We start from the raw sequence: 17,929 nt of genomic DNA on the forward strand, positions 1-17,929 counted from the left end.
ACAAGAGGCCGGAGTAGTTGAACTGTCTGCCTTGTCTGGGCTTCGGAAGAGGAAATCTCCTTCGTGTCTTATAACTGTGAATGGTGTCGTCTGCAAGTTTCTTGCAGATTCTGGTTCTCCCTTCACCCTGTTGAACTTTTCTGATTTTAGCAAACTATCTGGCTTATCAATAGAACCTTCTTGTATAAAAATCTTTGCTTATAACAGCAAAAGAGTTGAAGTTTTGGGAAAGTGTTCTGCCAAACTTGAATTCCACTCCAATCACACTACTGGTGTAGTATTCATAGTCAAGGAAGGCACCAACCTTTTGGGGTGGGATGAACAGGGTGACTTGAACATAGTTCTTGATCCTAACCATCCGGATATGGTGTTATCTCGAAAGGAACTATGTGAGTTTTATGCCTCAACTTCTACACCTATTAAAGCGATTACTGTGTCTCTAGTAAGTAACTCCAAGTGGGCACTTATGTTTCCAGAGGTATTCAGTGGGAAACTGGGGAAACTCAAGGGTTTTCAGCATCGTATAATTTTAAAGGAGAGTGCTGTGCCTGTAGCGCATAAAGTGCGTAAAGTGCCTTTAAGCTTGCGGGAAGAGTTGAAAAAGGAATTGGAGCGGCTGTGTGTTGCTGGTGTGATCGAGCCAATTGAGGGTTCCGAATGGCTCGCCCCCATAGTTTTGGCCAGGAAATCCGACAAATGTTTGAGGATGTGTGTTGACCTACGCGATCTCAATGGCAACATTTGGATCGACCGCCAGCCTCTACCCAACATAAATGAGATGTTAGCGACCCTCGAGGGTGCCAAATTTTTCACATCCCTTGACATCTCATCCGCTTATCACCAGATTGAACTGTGTCCCAATTCTAGACATCTTACCTCATTTGTAACCCCAGAAGGAGCTTATCGCTACATCCGCATGCCTTTTGGGTTGGCTTCAGCTTCAGCCGTTTTTCAGAGACTTATGAACAATTTATTCAAAGACATTCCTGGGGTTGTGTTTTTCCAAGATGATATATTGGTCCATGGCAAGTCTGAACTTGAACATGACGAGCGTGTTAAACTTGTTCTGAGCATCCTTAATTCCAGTGGTCTAACTTTGAGGGAAGATAAGTGCAAATTCCTTCAAGATGGTGTAGACTACCTTGGTCACCACATTTCCCAGAATGGGATTGAACCAAAAGTAAAAATAATCGATGCTATCCAGAATGCTCCTGTTCCTGAGAACAAGGATCAATTACGCTCATACCTTGGTCTGGTGGAGTATTACTCCAAATTTGTCAAAAACTTTTCTTCAAAAACTGCTGCCATGCGTAGTCTCTTGAAAAAGAATGCTAAGTTTGTTTGGGATGATGCGTGTAACCTGAATTTTAATGATATCAAGCAAGAGATTATTGGTGCCCGTCCTTTGAAGTTGTTTAACATCAATGACTTATGTATCGTTTCCACTGATGCCAGCAATGTGGGTTTGGGGGCTGTTCTTATGCAGAAGAGGAGCGATGGTCGTGAAGAAACCATTGCTTTTGCCTCCAGGACTCTGAGGGGTGCCGAGGGAACGTATTCGACCATCGAAAAAGAGGCTTTGGCAATGTGGTGGGGTGTGATGCATTTCAAAAATTTTCTTTGGGGGAACAGATTCATCTTAAGGACTGATCACAAGCCCCTAGTCGATTTGTTCACAACTAAAGGGGGTGGAAGGGCAACTCCACGAATTTCTAAGTGGCAGTTCAGGTTGCAGGAATTTCAGTATCAGCTCGAGTATGTGGCTGGGGCAAAAAATTTGATTGCGGATTGTTTATCCAGGCTACCCCTTTCTGATTGTGACGACTGTTTTGCAAATGACGATTTGGAGGTGGTTTGTGCAATTGGTTCTTTGAGTGACTCTGTTGGTTGTGCTCTTTCTGAGTATGAGTGGTTGGAGGGCATTGCTTCTGACGGTGATATGCAAGTCGTTATTGACCTTCTCTCCAAATCTTGGCCTTGCGAAAAGGACTGTCCTTCTGAAATTGTTCCTTACTTAAGAGTTAGAGATGAACTATCTCTTGTGGATGGCATTTTGAGAAGAGGTGGTTTGCTTGTGGTTCCTTCTTCCATCCGTGGTAAGATTCTTCGTCTCGCTCATGAAGGCCATCCTGGCATCCGTTCAATGAAGCGTAGAGTGAGACAAGATTTTTGGTGGCCGGGCGTGGACAAGGATGTGGAGCATTTTGTTCGTGAGTGTTGTGAATGTGTCGTGAGCGACAAATCTCAAGTCACGCATCCTCTACCTGTTGAACCTGTCATTGTGAAGAGTTCTCCGTGGTCCAAGTTGGCTTTGGACATTGCAGGTCCCTATGGTCTTGTGGGCTCATCTCCTAAGTTTATTTTAGTGTTGATTGATTACATGACCAAATGGCCAGAGGTTAGGTTTGTTGATTCTGTCAGTTCTTCTGTGGTGATTGCTTTTTTGCGTGATGTCTTTTCCAGGGAAGGTTTTCCTGAGGAGATTGTTTCTGACAATGGCACGCAATTGGTATCTGCTGAGATGTCGTCTTTCTTCAAGGAGGCTGGCATCAGGCATATTTGCACCTCTCTCTATCATCCCCGCAGCAACGGCTTAGTTGAGCGTTTTAACCGGGTGGTCAAGGAGCATCTTCAACTGGCCCTAGTGAACGGTTTGCACTGGCGTCAGGTTGTTGGGGACATGTTATGGGCTGTGAGGACCACTCCGCATGTGTCTACCGGCGTTGCCCCTTTTACCTTGCTACGCGGTAGGGTTGCTGGAACCAAGTTGAACAAAGAGTGGATGGCTAGGAAAGCTGTCGATGCTGGTCGTTTAGCTGGTGTTGCTGATGTCAGGGCTTCTGTCCAGGAAAAGTATGGTACGCGATCTGGTGTCTTGTCCTCCAAAGTGAAGGTTGGTGACTGGGTTAGAGTAAAGAGGCCTGGTCTTATTCGCAAGGGTGAGTCGCGTTTTTCTTCTCCCAAAAAGGTGTCTGTGGTGAAGGATTATGTGGTAGTGCTGGAGGATGGAAGGATTTGGAACAAGTCGTTTGTGTCAGTGGTGCCTGATTCCATGGTTGAACGTGTCCGTATGCGTTTGGGTGATGGTGCTTTCCCGGTTTCCCCCAGGGTGGGTGGTGTTGGTTCTCCCATTTCTCCTCCTGGTTCACCCATTCCCACCCCTGTTCCCCTCTCTGTTCCCGGGAGGGCAACTTCTTCCAGGGTCAGGTCTGTTCCGGTGAAGTTCCAAGATTATATGTTGGGTTGACTCAGATCTTGATCTGTCTTCTCCTCGTTTCGTTGACTCTGATCTCGATCTGTCTCCTTTCGTTTTCTTGTTTTCTCCTTGGTCTGTTCCTCTTCTTATCTTCTTCTGTTCCTCGTCTTATTTTCCTTCTGTTGAACGTGCTTTCTTCTTTCCTGTCTGTGCTTTTGGGGTTTATTTTATTTTTGTCTTCTTTTCTCTTCTTCTTTCCTTTTCTGTGAAGAAAGGGAGGTGTGTTGGGTTTTACCTTTCTGCCCTGCCTGCTATGGTGTATTCTTAGAATGTTCCCTGCGTGGAACACTCTGTTCATTCTCTTCTCGGCAGTTGCTGCCGGGGAGTTGCTGTTGCTGGACCTACAATAAATCCCTCCTTCCTACCTTCCGTGTGGACCCTTCTTCTCTTCAACAATCCTTCTTATTTAGAGTTTGGCAGATGGGATGCTCCACCACAAACATAACAGATGTTCCGTCCACTGTAATAAAAGTGCGTTATAGCCCATAGCATTTTAAATTTAGCTGCCGGGATATCTGTCGCATTTTGATGGAGTATGTTGGCCAACAATCTCTAATTAAGACCCTCTACGTTTTTGACATTCAGAACAAAATATCTGTTCTTCACCGAAAACACTGCTGGTGTTGGTTTGAAGTGCACAAACTAAACCAAAAGGCATCAAATTTCTTCACAGAAAACATACCACTTGTTAAACAATCTTTTATGCTGGGCACATGGTCTAACCCTGATCCAGTAACATGCACCTCAAGAATCACAACATACTTTGAAACATCGCATGTATGTGGGAAAAATTTATCTGTCAATAGAATTAGAGGGTAGATGACTGCATAGTCATCTATATCTATCTATACTACTATTATAAAGTAAGAACTGTGAACCTTTAAGGCGGGTAAACTCAGGAACCACAGCGCCAATTCAAACACCCAATACATCATTGTAATTGTCAGGGTGTGCAGGTGGACATAGGCTATATTAAAATAAAATCCATACGTTGTTTAAAAAATGAAAGTTAAAAAAAAAGTAGTCCCATGAAAGTAGAGCCGGCCGCGACCTGCTTGCTGACATCAGGAGGGCGGGGAGGAGCGGCGTACAGGAGCACGAGGAGGAGTGGCGGAGATCAGCGCGGGGAGGAACTTAGAACTTTACCAGACTGGAGCGGGCTGAGGTTCATCAAGCGTGGGGAGGAGCGGTGAAATAAGGCGGACTGACCGGTAAACTTTAGCGGAGCGCGGGGAGGAGCGGCGAACTTTGCCAGACTGGAGCAGGCTGAGGTACGTTAGGAGCAGGCTGAGGTACGTCAAGCGCGGGACATGGGTCCTTTGACCACTGTGCCACAGCCTCAGGTTATATCTCTCTGTTGAGGGCTAGCTTGGCGAAAAGCTGTTTAGGGGTAGCTTGTCTTCACAATTCATAGGCATCCTGTGTTTTGAAATTTGCCTAGACTGTTCTTCTTGCAGCAAGAGCACTGCTGAACTGCATGTGGATTATCTCTGTTGGAAGTTGCTTAAGGTTGAAACATGATGAGTTAAAATGCACCTAACACAACAGAGAGTAGTTGAAACATTTGCCAGCATTCCAACCATCATCTTTTCTTCTTCTTCAGCAAACCATCACACCAAGGCAATGTGGTTACAGGCAATTGTTATAAGACTAAATGAAACGAAATGAAATACCAGTATTTGTAAAGCACACAGCTACCTCCGAAGTGGTGTCCCAGCGCTGGGGGCCGTTGGGAAGATTAAGCAAGCTATTGCCCAGAGTCACATGGTGCTGGGCTAACCTGCCGCCGGAGCCGGGGATCGAACTGTGGACCCTGTGGTCCGGAGTCAGTCACACTGGCCGCTGCGCCACACCTCTTCCCTATATTTATATATATAGTCTCACATAAATATTGTGTCCTAAATATTGTCTACAAAATGTTCATGCTATTGGAATTCATAGTATAATATCTTCACCAACTGGATGCTATCATGTAAACAATATTTAGGACACAATATTTATATCAGATGAAATTTCTATAGATGATACTCAGATATGCAACCGATCCACACAAATATTTGAAGAGGAGTTGTGGTTGCTCTCTGACAAGGCAGATTAAGAAAGAGAGGTATTCAAGTGTTGCACTCTTAAATACTCCTTTACTTTCTTAAACATGCAGTTCTTCTCATTTAATTGTTTATATATTTCTCTCAAATTTAGACAGTATCACTTTGCAAGAAAAAATCTCGCATACTCTTCACATACATTAGCAATCTTCAGGGGAAACATCCATTACAACGAAGTCATTACAACAACCTACTTTACAACGCAACTGCTACAACACAAATGCCTTTATTTTGCATGCCATTACAGCACATTTGACTACAACGAATGCCATGACAAAGCATACCATTACAACGCATGTCATTACAACGCATTATAAGGTAAGGTATGGAGATTATTTTAGTATTAGAGTGGGTATGGGTTTTGGGGTGCATGGGAATAGTAATTTTTACCCCTACACTATTTATTTAAGGATTTGTAAAGTGCCTGGTGACCCGGAGGCATCCCCGCGCTGTGAGAGCTAGAAGTTGACCAACAGGGGAGGAAAAAACATATTTTGGAAAAAGCAGAGTTTTGAGCTGCTTGCGAAAACGCAAGTAGCAGGGTTCCAACCGCAGACGCGAGGAAGCGAATTCCAGCGAGTGGCTGCCTTTACGGAGAAGCGGCGGCCTCCAGTACGTACCCTCCTGAACTTGGGGACATTTGCCAGTCGCTCATTGTCCGAGCGCAAAGATCTCGATGCTTTGTAAGGGGTAACCATCTCTCCTAGGATCGAAGGGCCTTGTCCATTGAGGGGCTTATGAGTGATGCACATTGCCTTAAACTCGATCCTCTCTCGTACTGGCAACCAGTGGAGAGCCTTAAGCGCAGGTCTGGCTATCTCCACCACTTTCCCTACTGTTCCACTCGCTGGAGTGAGAATAGTAATTTTTACCCCTACACTAGCCAACACTTAACCTACTGTTGCACTTCTGGAGTGGGAATAGTAATTTGTACCCCTACACTATCCAACACTTACACTACTGTTACCCTAAAAGTATTATGCATTGTAATGGAATGCGTTGTAATGGTAGTTTTTAAAAATGCGAAGTAATGTCATGCGTTGTAAAATCATGCAATGTAATGATAGTTGCGATGTAAAGACTGTGTTGTAAAAGCACGGATTGTATTTGCATGCACTGTAACATCATATATTCATCTTAAGAGGTGCTAAACTTTCAACAGTTGCTCAGCCTTAAATGCTTCACAGAGTAACCGATGAACATCTTCATTCAAATACAAGGGTGCTTTACATTGGCAGTAAACCATCAGACCTCTAAGAGTGATCGAGAAGAGATGGCTTTTCTGTAGATAATAATTACCATCCAGCCGAACCAAACAGTTGTTCTCACTTGAATACCTCACAGTAACAGTCTAAGATCTTCACTCAAAAGTAACGGTGATAACCTGAAGAAGCAATACATGAGCACCTTTTCCCCACACACTCCCGTGCACACACATTCACATACAATTATTTTTACTTGCGCTTAGGAGAATGAAATAGGTTATCTTTAAATCACTACTAACACATTGTGCACTCTTCCTCTTTTCAGTCTTTGGTAATATGTTAGTGACCAGGTATGTATTTCATGTATTCAGTAGTTTTATGAAGCACACAGTTACAGGTTAGGACACCCTAGTATCATGACAAGCTGAAGAAGAGGGGGTATTCCCGAACATCTGGAAACATGCAACCCTCCTCCCACTTAAAAAAACCTAAGGGGATCCAGAAGACCTCAGCAATCTTCGCCCGATCTCTCTGTTAGCCGCCCTGGGAAAAATGTTCGAGAAAATAATACAGCGCCAGCTGAGCGAATTCATCGAAGCAAACAAGATACTTCATGAGACGCAATCAGGCTTTCGTCCCGGCTTTAGCACAGAGACAGCACTAATTGAGGTGGCAGAGTCAGTAAGGTGGTCGATGGATGCAGAAAACTCAGCGATGCTGGTACTCCTGGATCTGTCGGCCGCCTTCGACACGGTTGATCAAGCTAGACTCTTGATGCGACTGGCTGAGATAGGTATCCGTGACAAGCATTGGGGTGGATACATTCATATCTGTCCCAGAGAACACAGAAGGTGGCACTAGGGACTGTCTCTTCAACGCCCAAAGTCCTCAGTTGTGGAGTCCCGCAAGGGTCGGCACTCAGCCCCCTCTTGTTCAACATCTACCTCGCTCCTCTCTTTTCGTTTATTGCCAATTGGGGTGTCAAGGCAATCTATTATGCCGATGACACCCAGTTGGTATTTCCGTTCTCAGAGGTGTTGCAGGAGTCCTTCTCGAGCTTAAAGGGCTGTCTCCAAGATGTGGCCTGTTGGATGAATACGAATAAATTAAAACTAAACGCCAATAAAACTGAAGTGATCTTTTTTGGCAAAGGCCCCCTCCTCCCTCAGAGCTATGGTGGCCAGCGGAGATGGGCCAAGCACCCTCACCTAGCCTCACGGCAAAAAATCTTGGAGTGCGGTGGGATGACAGCATGTCCTTTACCTCGCATATTCAACAAGTAGTCGGTTGCTGTTTGAGTAAGCTGAGGAATCTCCGTAAGATTCTGAGACTTCTCCCGGAGAGTTGTCGGAAAACTGTAATCCATGCCACAGTAACATCTAGGCTGGATTAGGCTAAAAGACTCTATCTGGGCTTACCTAAAAACCTGACTCAAAAACTTCAGTTGGTCCAAAATACGGCTGCGAGACTGTTATTGCGGATCCCTTTTAAGCATTCAGTCTCTACGCATCTGTGATCACTGCACTGGCTACCAGTTGCCAGCAGAATCAAATTTAAGGCACTTACGCTGGCCTTCAGATCTCTGTTCGGCACCTGCCCGAAGTACTTGAAAACCCGGCTCCCGAGATACTTCCAGGCCCGTGCGCTTCGTTCCAATTGCTGTGTTCAACTTGTTGTCCCACGAGCAAAAAGGGCTCGATTGGGGGGGTCGAACTTTTTCGGCAAATATTGAAACGCTATGGAACGCCCTGCCCCCAGCAATCCAGCAAGCCCCCTCTGAACCTTGCTTCAAGAGGTTGCTAAAGACTTGGCTCTTTACCCAACTTCGCTAATCTCCCTCACTTCTACCCTCCAGGTCAACTGTGTTCTTCCTAGCGCCGGGACACCTCCTCGTGAGGTAGCTGTTCGAGCTTTACAAAATGTTGTATTAATATTATTATTATTATAAGACATCAACATTATTTACTGGCAAACACCAACAGGGCATATTTATGAGAGGGTTGCATAGGTTCTGCACCACACATCGTGGTAATGCATGCCGCAAACCTCTACGTCTGTTTTTTTAATCCAGGCAAAACCACTTTGCGTGGCTCAGAGTGGCGTCATAAATCTGGAGTAACTCAATGCAGTGCAAATCACTGTGTTGAGTTACTCTGTCCTGGGAAGGCATTCCATGGGTGTTGTGTTGGTGTTCGCATGCATCTCTAATGGATTTTGACACATTCACATATTTACAAGAACTTGTAAACCCGGAAATGCACCAAAATCTTACACGTTCTCTGGGGAGGCATAGCAAGAAAAAAATATCTCTATTTCTCCTTGCTTCGGAATTTGCGACCCAGAACTGTTTTTATGTAGGAATGTGCCCATTTTTTACACACAAGCTATACAGCATGCAACACAGGCACCTTTGTTCTATGGTGCAAGGGTACCTGTGTTGGTGCTGGGCAGTCAAAAGGGTGCCAGCACATGGGAAAGGACAGGACTGAACTGTATTGCCTTAAATACAGAGCATTCCTATCCTCTCCCTGTCATGCAGTGCACCCAGGTGACATGCTGTGCTGTGCTGAACTGCATGACTTCTTCATAAATGAGCCCCAACGTTTTTTAATTCTACCTGAATACCAAATAATTGGTTCAGGAATGCAGAGATGAAGGGGGAAAGTAATATTCACTGGCCACCATGTCAGTAAAGGAAAGGGCACCTAGGAGTGATTTCAGGACTTAAGGGACATAGCAAAGAAAGGCCAAGGAAGATCAAAGTTGTTTCAGCTGGTAGGAAGAATATTACTTACAAATGATTTCAGGGCCTTCATGTTACAGTACTTTGTGCAAGTACACATGCTTTAGAATAGGGCTTTTTTCAATATGAGGTTGCAATGCAGTTTTTCAAGTGAACAGACATCTGAGTTCGGAAAGGAAGACCTAACAAAAGACGGAGAGGCAAATAAGCCTGTGCCATAAATGCAATGAAAAATATAAGTTAAATGAAATACAATAAGCCAGCTGCCATCCCACCACTAGAAGTATCACAGGAAAGCAGAATTTTTTGTTTTTATACCTTTCAGCCCTAGGGTGGTCTTCTCCCAAACCATTTGCCTTACTCTTCCATATTTTTTCTCATCTTGTTTTGTTGGCCTTAGGACTCTGTGCACTTTGCTACTTCTAACCAGTGCTAAAGTGGGTGTGCACGCTCCTTAAAACACCGTAACATTGGTTTCTCCCTAAACAGTCGATTTAATTTACTTGACAGTCCCTAGTAAAGTGGACTGGGGCCTGTGAAATAAATGTTACCAGTGGGCCTGCAGAACTGACTGTGACACCTTCTCAATTACCCCTTTAAACATGTCTCGGGCCTATCATTGCAGACTGTGTGTAGTTTTAAACTGCCATTTCTATTTTTTTTAAATATCTTTTATTGTCAAAAAGGGAGCAACAATACAGCTTTGTGTTTGTATTGTAGCATAACAGAGTACAGTAGTAATACATCCCAAAACATACGTTACGTTAAATAATAAAATAATAAAACTGACGCCATCTAACTTCCATGCCTCCATTGTCTCCAATCCCTGTTCTGTTCAGTCCCCCAGACTAGCCTGGTCCCCTTGTGTGTCTGATAAGCTACCGCATATACGATTGAATTTCCCTAGGGAACCAATTCTTCTTGCTTTAGCCAGATCCGTCTACATTTCATACGTTTCCCTCAGTAATGGCCACCATTCAGCTACAAAGGGAGGCTTTAAAGTGATCCATGCCTTAGTTATGGCGAATTGAGCAGTAACCAACATGATTGAAATAAGGGATCTCGGATCATGTCTATCGTCTTTGAAACCCAGCATGATTTCATTCACTGTTGGAGAATAATCTGTGTGCTGGGAAGGAAGCTGACGGATTGACGCTGCCATGGAGAGCAAAAACCACAGTTGATGGACAGAATGCAGAACAATGTCATACATCCAGCCCAGTACAGAGATCTGGGCCTAAATCCATAATTCTTTTGCACTCCACACCACCCCAGTTCAGACATGGCCATATGCAAATCAGTATGACCCTGTGCCTCAGGGGAACAGTCCAGCCCGAACTGCCAAGCCATGCCTTCCCTGGACCGGAAACAAGCTTCTGAGGATCAGTTTCTGGCATTCCAGCCGTCTTCAGCCCGGCTTGCTTGAATCCAGTGGTGTGGAGTGGGATGGGTATGCTCAGACGTGAGTCCCATGCTCTCCACACCACTGGAGTCAAGCTATCCTGGCTTAAGACTGCTGATAACCAGAAACCGGTCCTAGGATGCTTGATTCCGGTCCAGGAAAGACATGTCTTGGCAGTTCGGGCTGGACTGTTCCCATGAGGCACAGGGTCAAGGCTGATATGCATATGGCCATGTCTGAACTGGGGTGGTGTGGAGTGCAAAAAAACGATGGATTTAGGCCCACATGTCTGTACTTGGGTGTATGTATGACATTGTTCTGCATTCTGTCCATCAACTGTTGGTTTTGCATTTGTCACCCCGAATGGGATGGGTATGCTCAGACGTGAGTCCCATGCTCTCCACACCACTGGAGTCAAGCTATCCTGTCCATCAACTGTGGTTTTTGCATTTGCCAGGGAGAGCAGGCACAGAGAGTAGCTCCTGGCCCCCACATGCCGCAATACTAAGCTGTAGGGATTTAGGGAAGAGAGAAAGGAAAAATAATTACGAATGGACGTTTGCCTCAGCTACGGGGGTTGTCACATGGCTCACTGTTTTTCTGGATCATGTCACTCAGCCATCGATTGGACTGGGCTGGACTCGGCTTCTGGTTCACTCCTGGGCAGGGACATGGCTACACCGAAGACCTTAGCAAGTCTCTGCAACTTTTGGAGGAACTGCTTTCCCTGCAGCAATGGAGGATCTATTGCCTGGTACACAGAAGGGGACTGTGCTGATAGGAGGCCCCTCATAGGTGGGTAAGTCACTGATGAAATAAATACAGTCTGGTACAGCCGAGGACTTGCTCTCATCTGGCAAGATAACAGAAATGCCATCTGGAACTAAAATCATTGATATGCTGATGAGGAAGATTCCATTAGGCCAGGTAAATATGACAGATACCAAAGAGTAGGCCTCATTAGGACTCTTGGAGTGTTCAGAGTGGCCAGGGGTGGCAGGCTGATTGTAGATGGCTGAACAAGCAGCAGATACAACGTTAAAGCTGGCAGCAATATAATACTCAATGATGATCAGTCGGGGCGAGGTCCATGGCGGGGCTACTGTTACTTACGTCAGGTAGCTTGTTAGCAGGCAATGTTACCAAGATGGACTGCTCTGATATAGGAGGCCCCAGGGGTGCAAATCCAGAAGCTCAATGGGGGAAGGACCATGAATGGGATAACACCGAAGTGGGCATACCTATTATTAACACTGGCCATGTAGCCCAGACAGTGGCACAGGAACCGCTCTAGGCCAATGAGGAAGCGCATGTGGGGCACAATATAAATAACAACTCAACATTAACTACGGTGCCACAGACTGAGCTAGTCCCCTAATTGGACTCTGCAAAACTAACAGAGGATACACACTTAGGGTCAAGCCCACCTTATGTGAAAAAGAAAGGAAAACCTAAACCGGTCAACAATTGGAAAAAAGTTACTGAACTATATGGCAGCCATCGACATAAGAGCTGTATGATATGTACAAAGGAAACCTCAGATGTTATCCCCTTGCACAAATGGGTTAAATCTAAGGGAAGATTGAAATCTTTGACATCTCGGCTTTCAAGCTCAGGAATGGGATGTGACACAGACTTAAAGCTTGTAGCTGGCTTGAACTTGGACTCACTTGACCTGCCCACCTCCTGGGCGCAAAGCCCTGACCCACTGGGTCCCCGGTTGATACCTGCTTCTTCCAGTGGGGGGGATGTTATCGAGAAACAGTTGTTAAAGGGTACATTGAGCCAGGGCTGCCTTTTCCCTAGGATAACATTGGAGGTACCTTATTACTTTTAGAAAGCTGTAAATTCCAAGGTGAAAAAGATAAACAGATCATGATTTGTCTGTTTGGAATTTTGATTACAAGTTGGAAAATGTCACTTTTAGAAGGTTGGCATTTTACTGCCTTAGCTATTTATTGCCTGCAGCGTGCCTTTGGGCCACATGACTGGGTACAGTTGGCAGGTGTTGAATTCACAAAAATGGGCAAGGTGCACAACAGTTTGTTAGAAAACTTTCTCTGATTTATGTTAGCTGTGCATGGTTGGGTGCTCCTGCAGGTGACGTGTCCATCCGTCACGTTTACGAATTTGCTGCTAAGTGTGTGCATACATAAATTATGGGTGCATCCCTGCTGGTAGGGCACTCCTTGGGTTCTGTGTATCAGACTCCGAGACAAATTCTTACAGTGTTTGTCTTTTTATTTTCAAATGACGTTCATCAGATATTTCAAATCATATAAACCAAATTTCCAAGTTCATAATGCAATGTATTCAAGCAATGAGATCCATCAAAGTATTATCCATGCTCCAATGCATTTCGGGCTACCCAGCCCTTTATCCAGGAGCTCTACGAAATCAAAAAGATATAGCCAATCACTAACATGTATAATATGAACACACTTAAGCGCGCGAGCAGCGTGAATTCATGCAAACACAGGTGTAAAACGCCGAAGTGCTCGGAAAAGTGAACGGGACATCATGCGGTGACGTAAGTGTACTTGAGATACCAACTCTTTAGAACACTTCTAGACTTGTGGAAGTATGCCAGGAACAATGGCTTATATGCTGATGCAAGGACTGAAATTCTGCTGGTCTGCTGTCCTCAATGACTGCCTGCCCTGCTGTGCTGACCTGCTGCCCTACTGCCTGGGTGAGGAGAACTAGAACTGTAATCTGTACCCAGGACCACCAGAGACACTCCAACAGTCAGGTCTCTTGCAAATAGGATCTGGAATCCGCAATTGGGAGTCATATCCAGCCAAGTTGTGCCACCCCTGCCTTGGACCCTAGTAAGTGGGCCTGAAGGTGCTCTGCTAGCACACCTGTGTATATGGCAGAACTGACGCATCTCTTCTGCTGTGCGCGCAACCCCAAGCTTATTCCCAGCACCAGGATTCCACTTCACAGTCTTGTAGCCCCTTTGAACTGATGTATCGCCTTAGGTGTGTTACGCAACCTTGATGCCTGAATTTGCATTGCAAGCCCTTATCAACAACAACATAGGACTTTGCATTGCAGTCTCATAGCTCCTCAGAACTGACACATTGTCTCAGCTGCACGATCCATCTCTGATGCTAGATTTTGGAAAGCAGCTCGCAGCTCCTTGGAAACCATGCTTCAGCTGCACAGCACATTCTCGACGCAAGGTCTCAAAGCAGTCGGCAACCAAGATTTAAGGAACACTTGTTCAGCGGGCGCAAATGGATCCCTGTAGTCGGCCTGCGCTCCATCGTGTTTGGCCTCAACTTGTGACTTGGTCCTGGTCCCGTGCAACCAGATATCCACAGTTGGTGCGTTGTGCTTTTATGCACTATTTTCACTAAAATCTTTAAAATTACTTATGTCCGGTTCTACTGATTGGAATTTTTTTGTCTTGGTCGTCATTTATTTATTTATTAAAATGTACTCTTTATTACTGTTAGAAGTACTGTATAAATATTCTACACAATGCCTCTGAGTTAAGCCTAACTGGTCTGTGCAAAGCTACTAGAGGGTTGAATGCAGGTTAATTTTGGGTTTCCTTATGATTTCACCCTGACAAGGATTGTGTTTCTGCTTGAGTATGGTTTTGCACGCCTCAATCAGTAACTCAATTTCTTACATTGGTAATGAGGATTATTGTGAAGTGCCATGCATACTTTTTTGTGTTACATTATCATCCCATATAAAGACTAATTAGATTTTTTTTAATTCCTTCATTGGTTCTGTTGCCTTTTCCACTGTGGTTGCACAGTCCTATAAAGAAAGAGTACTGCAAACGAAGAAGGGCAACAAGCTCTCAGTGCCTGGGCAGATGTCCATCAGTTAACAACAGCCACATAGGATGAAAATTAGGAGGAAGATTTGGTGGAGCAGGATCAGGACCTAGACATAGATCCCTGAAAACACAGGGGCATATTACTGACAACTAGCGATATTTATCGCTAAGTAGGCTTATAGGCAATTTTTTTATCGCTGCGCATTGCCGGATATTATCGCTGAGATAACGTGCTATTAGCAATGTTTATCTCAAAAGCGATAATATTTCCGGCTATGGCGGCGAAATCCGTGAATATCACTGAGAATACAGCGATATTCACGCATTATCGCTAACAGGGTCTTAGCCATTATATCCACCTCCCATTGGATATAATGGCAAAGAACTGGTCTGAGCAGGTGTTAGTTTTTGGAGATACTCGCGCTTAGCGCAATATTTCCATCGCTACGCCTGGTAGAATTCAGGTCACACTTGGAGATGATGGAATTGCCTGACTGGGTCTGTATGACTATGAGGTCCATAACTGCCCTGGAAAGGAGTCAAGGGAGCATGGAAAAATGACCCAGACAGCTGCTAAGAAGAGTAAGGGTAAGGTTGATGGGGCAGCTGTAGAGGGTGCTCCTAAGCCTACTGGGCAGGACATTTCCACCCTAGGTGACCTGCCTGAACCTGTTAAACGGTAATTTGAGGGTGTGCCCACCAGGGAGTAGGAATTCTGCCCTAATATTTTAAATTTAGATAATAAAAAGTTAGCGAAGGCTGTTCTACAATTTTACAGTCTAAAAAAAATCTTTATATGTGCAGAGACTCAGCTGTCCTAAAGACATTACTATTAAAATACCTTTATGAATAGCAAATAGTCAGAAAACTTACACAAAAGTGTGAGTTTACCTTTGTGACTCAGGCCCTAAAACTTTAGTATGTTGAAATTAGCTTGAGCACTGTGTAAAAAAATTTAGGGTGCCCGAACTAAAATTTTGTGCCTTTGTCCAACAATATTCTCATCATGTCCAACTTCCTTAAAGTGGTTGGAAAATATTTACATGTGTAACTAGGTCTCAACTTGGAAAAGTATTACAGACGCACATGAGAGTTTTCACTTGAAGCAGAACTAGCTGCCATAGTTGTAATAGGGGCCTATAAATTAAGCAAGAAATGTCTCTGGAGGGGAACATGGTGGCCGACAGGTAGTGCCGGTCATGAGCTCTCCCTATTACACAGTATTTTTCTGTTCAGAGAAAAACTTTACCTATAGCTGGCTTTTCCTTCTCTTTTTGGGCATTGCTGTGAGAAGGTTTTGGAGGGGGTCTGTCAGGTTGGAGACTGGTTTGGAGCCACAGGCCGGCTCCCTGCAGAGGATGGTGGTTTCATCATGAGCGAGCGTCTGGGCGGAGGCTGCAGCACGGCTCAGCAAGTGCCGGAGAGCTGCCACCAGGATCAGCTTTCGGGGCAGCTGCAGTGGCAGGGTAACAACCTGTGGAGGAGAAAAACCTTTTTTCCAGGACAATCTATGGCAGTGTGGAGGAGGTTGCTGTTTACAGATCACACAAGATCCCGTGAGGAAGGGGAAAGGGGATTGGGAGACCACTGCATTGAGGGGCTCCTAAACAACCTGAACCAGCCGCTTCAGAGGGGGTATGTACACCTTGAGAAGTAGGAATGTTTGGGGGGGCGCCTCTGAGCCATCCCCAGTTTGCTTTTCCTTATAAAAGAACCCCCCTCAGACTACACAGGGAAACCCATCCCAGAATAAAGAGAGCCAAACCTCTCTCTCCCCACCCGCCATGGCGATATAACCATTGGCAGATAAATCATTACTAAAAACAGCAGGCAGAAAGTCTTTGAATAAAACTGACTCAGTGAAGATAACTCCCTCACTTCATTACTACTTCAAGGTCCAGTCCAAGTATAAGGGAGAGCAAGTTGTGTCTCCCCCCCCTTCATTGGGCCCTTGTGTCCCCTTGCATGTCTCTGAACCCAGTAGTTGTTACAAACTAATGGAGGGCACTGCTGTTAATAAACCAACTAAAGATACCCCCTGCCTAGAAAACAGGGTTAGCCCTCTAGCAGTAGAAGATGACATAGATAACACGGAGCAAGAACAGGCAAGACACATTACTATGACTACCCTCGCTCAATCTCATGATTCTGGAGGGTCGCACTCAAAGGGGGACAATCAGAGTGAACAAGTCATCACAGAGAATCTTCTTTCTACTTTATTGGGAGAAGATAGGGATAAATGTGCAGTATCTGAATTAAACCAACAAAAGTTTCAGGGGGCATGCGAAGCCCTAGAAGAAAAAACTAATAATTTCATGAAAAGAGTGGTGGTAATGGAGCTGTTGTTAGAAGACCTTTCCTCAAAAATTTGACTCTAATAAAGATGAGATTCAAAGGTTGAAAAATGGGAATAAAGAACTCCAGGACAAGATTGAAGCCCTTGAAAATAATGCAAGAAGAGATAATATCAGGATTTTGAAAATACCAAAAGGCACTGAGGGAGAGAACAGTAGGGACTTCACGATCAGCCTCCTAAAAGAGTTTAACCCAGACATTGATCAGCGTATCTTAGAAGAAGGTATCCAAAGAGTTCAAAATGACCCTTTGTTGAGAAGACCAGCGAAGAAGACCATGAGAAAGATCCTGGTAAATTTTAAGTTGTACTTTCTTAAAGAGAAAATTCTTGCAGGGGGTCTAAACGCAGGATCATACAAGAAGGGGGACTGGTCCTTTCATCAGATCGGAAATTTTGTGAGTTACACAAGACAGGCAATGGGAGTAGGGAATTTCATTCAATAGCTTAATGGACTGGGTGCTACTGCTAACATTCGCTTCCCTGCCTCCCTAAAGGTGATGTAAATAACAAAAGGTATAATATTAGAGACCCCAACTAAGTCAGTATCTTAAGTAAACATATTGACGCACAACCAAAGTGACCTTATCGCCGTGACATAGGGTAGAGCTCAAAGAAGTACATTTTCAGAATACCTTTGGTTATTTGCGAGGGCTCCCCAGGGGGCAACGGGGGGCACTAGGAAAAAAAATTAAATAACCTCAGTCTGCTTCTGTTTCGCTGGATTGAGGAGCATGTGGGAAAAAGAAACATCCGTCATTATTCAAAATGGATAAAGTATTCCAGGCAGACTCACCTGGTTTACTTGTTTACATTTAGAAATTTCTAGCCATTGCAAATTTGCTTACCTAATGGATGGCGCGAGTAGAAACACTTAAATACTTGAAAATGTTATCCTGGAATGTCAACGGTCTTAGAGTTTCTCCTAGAAGAAAGAGAATCCTGGAGTATCTTAGGCTCTCAGATAGTGAGATCTTTTGTTTGCAGTAGTCTCATCTACGAAAATAAGAATGGGGGAAATTCTCAAAAAACAGAATTGGATAGGCCACTGTGTCTGTACCACTGA

The sequence above is a fragment of the Lissotriton vulgaris genome, chromosome 8, assembly GCF_964263255.1.
Source record: "Lissotriton vulgaris chromosome 8, aLisVul1.2, whole genome shotgun sequence".
In the NCBI taxonomy this organism is placed as follows: Eukaryota; Metazoa; Chordata; class Amphibia; order Caudata; family Salamandridae; genus Lissotriton; species Lissotriton vulgaris.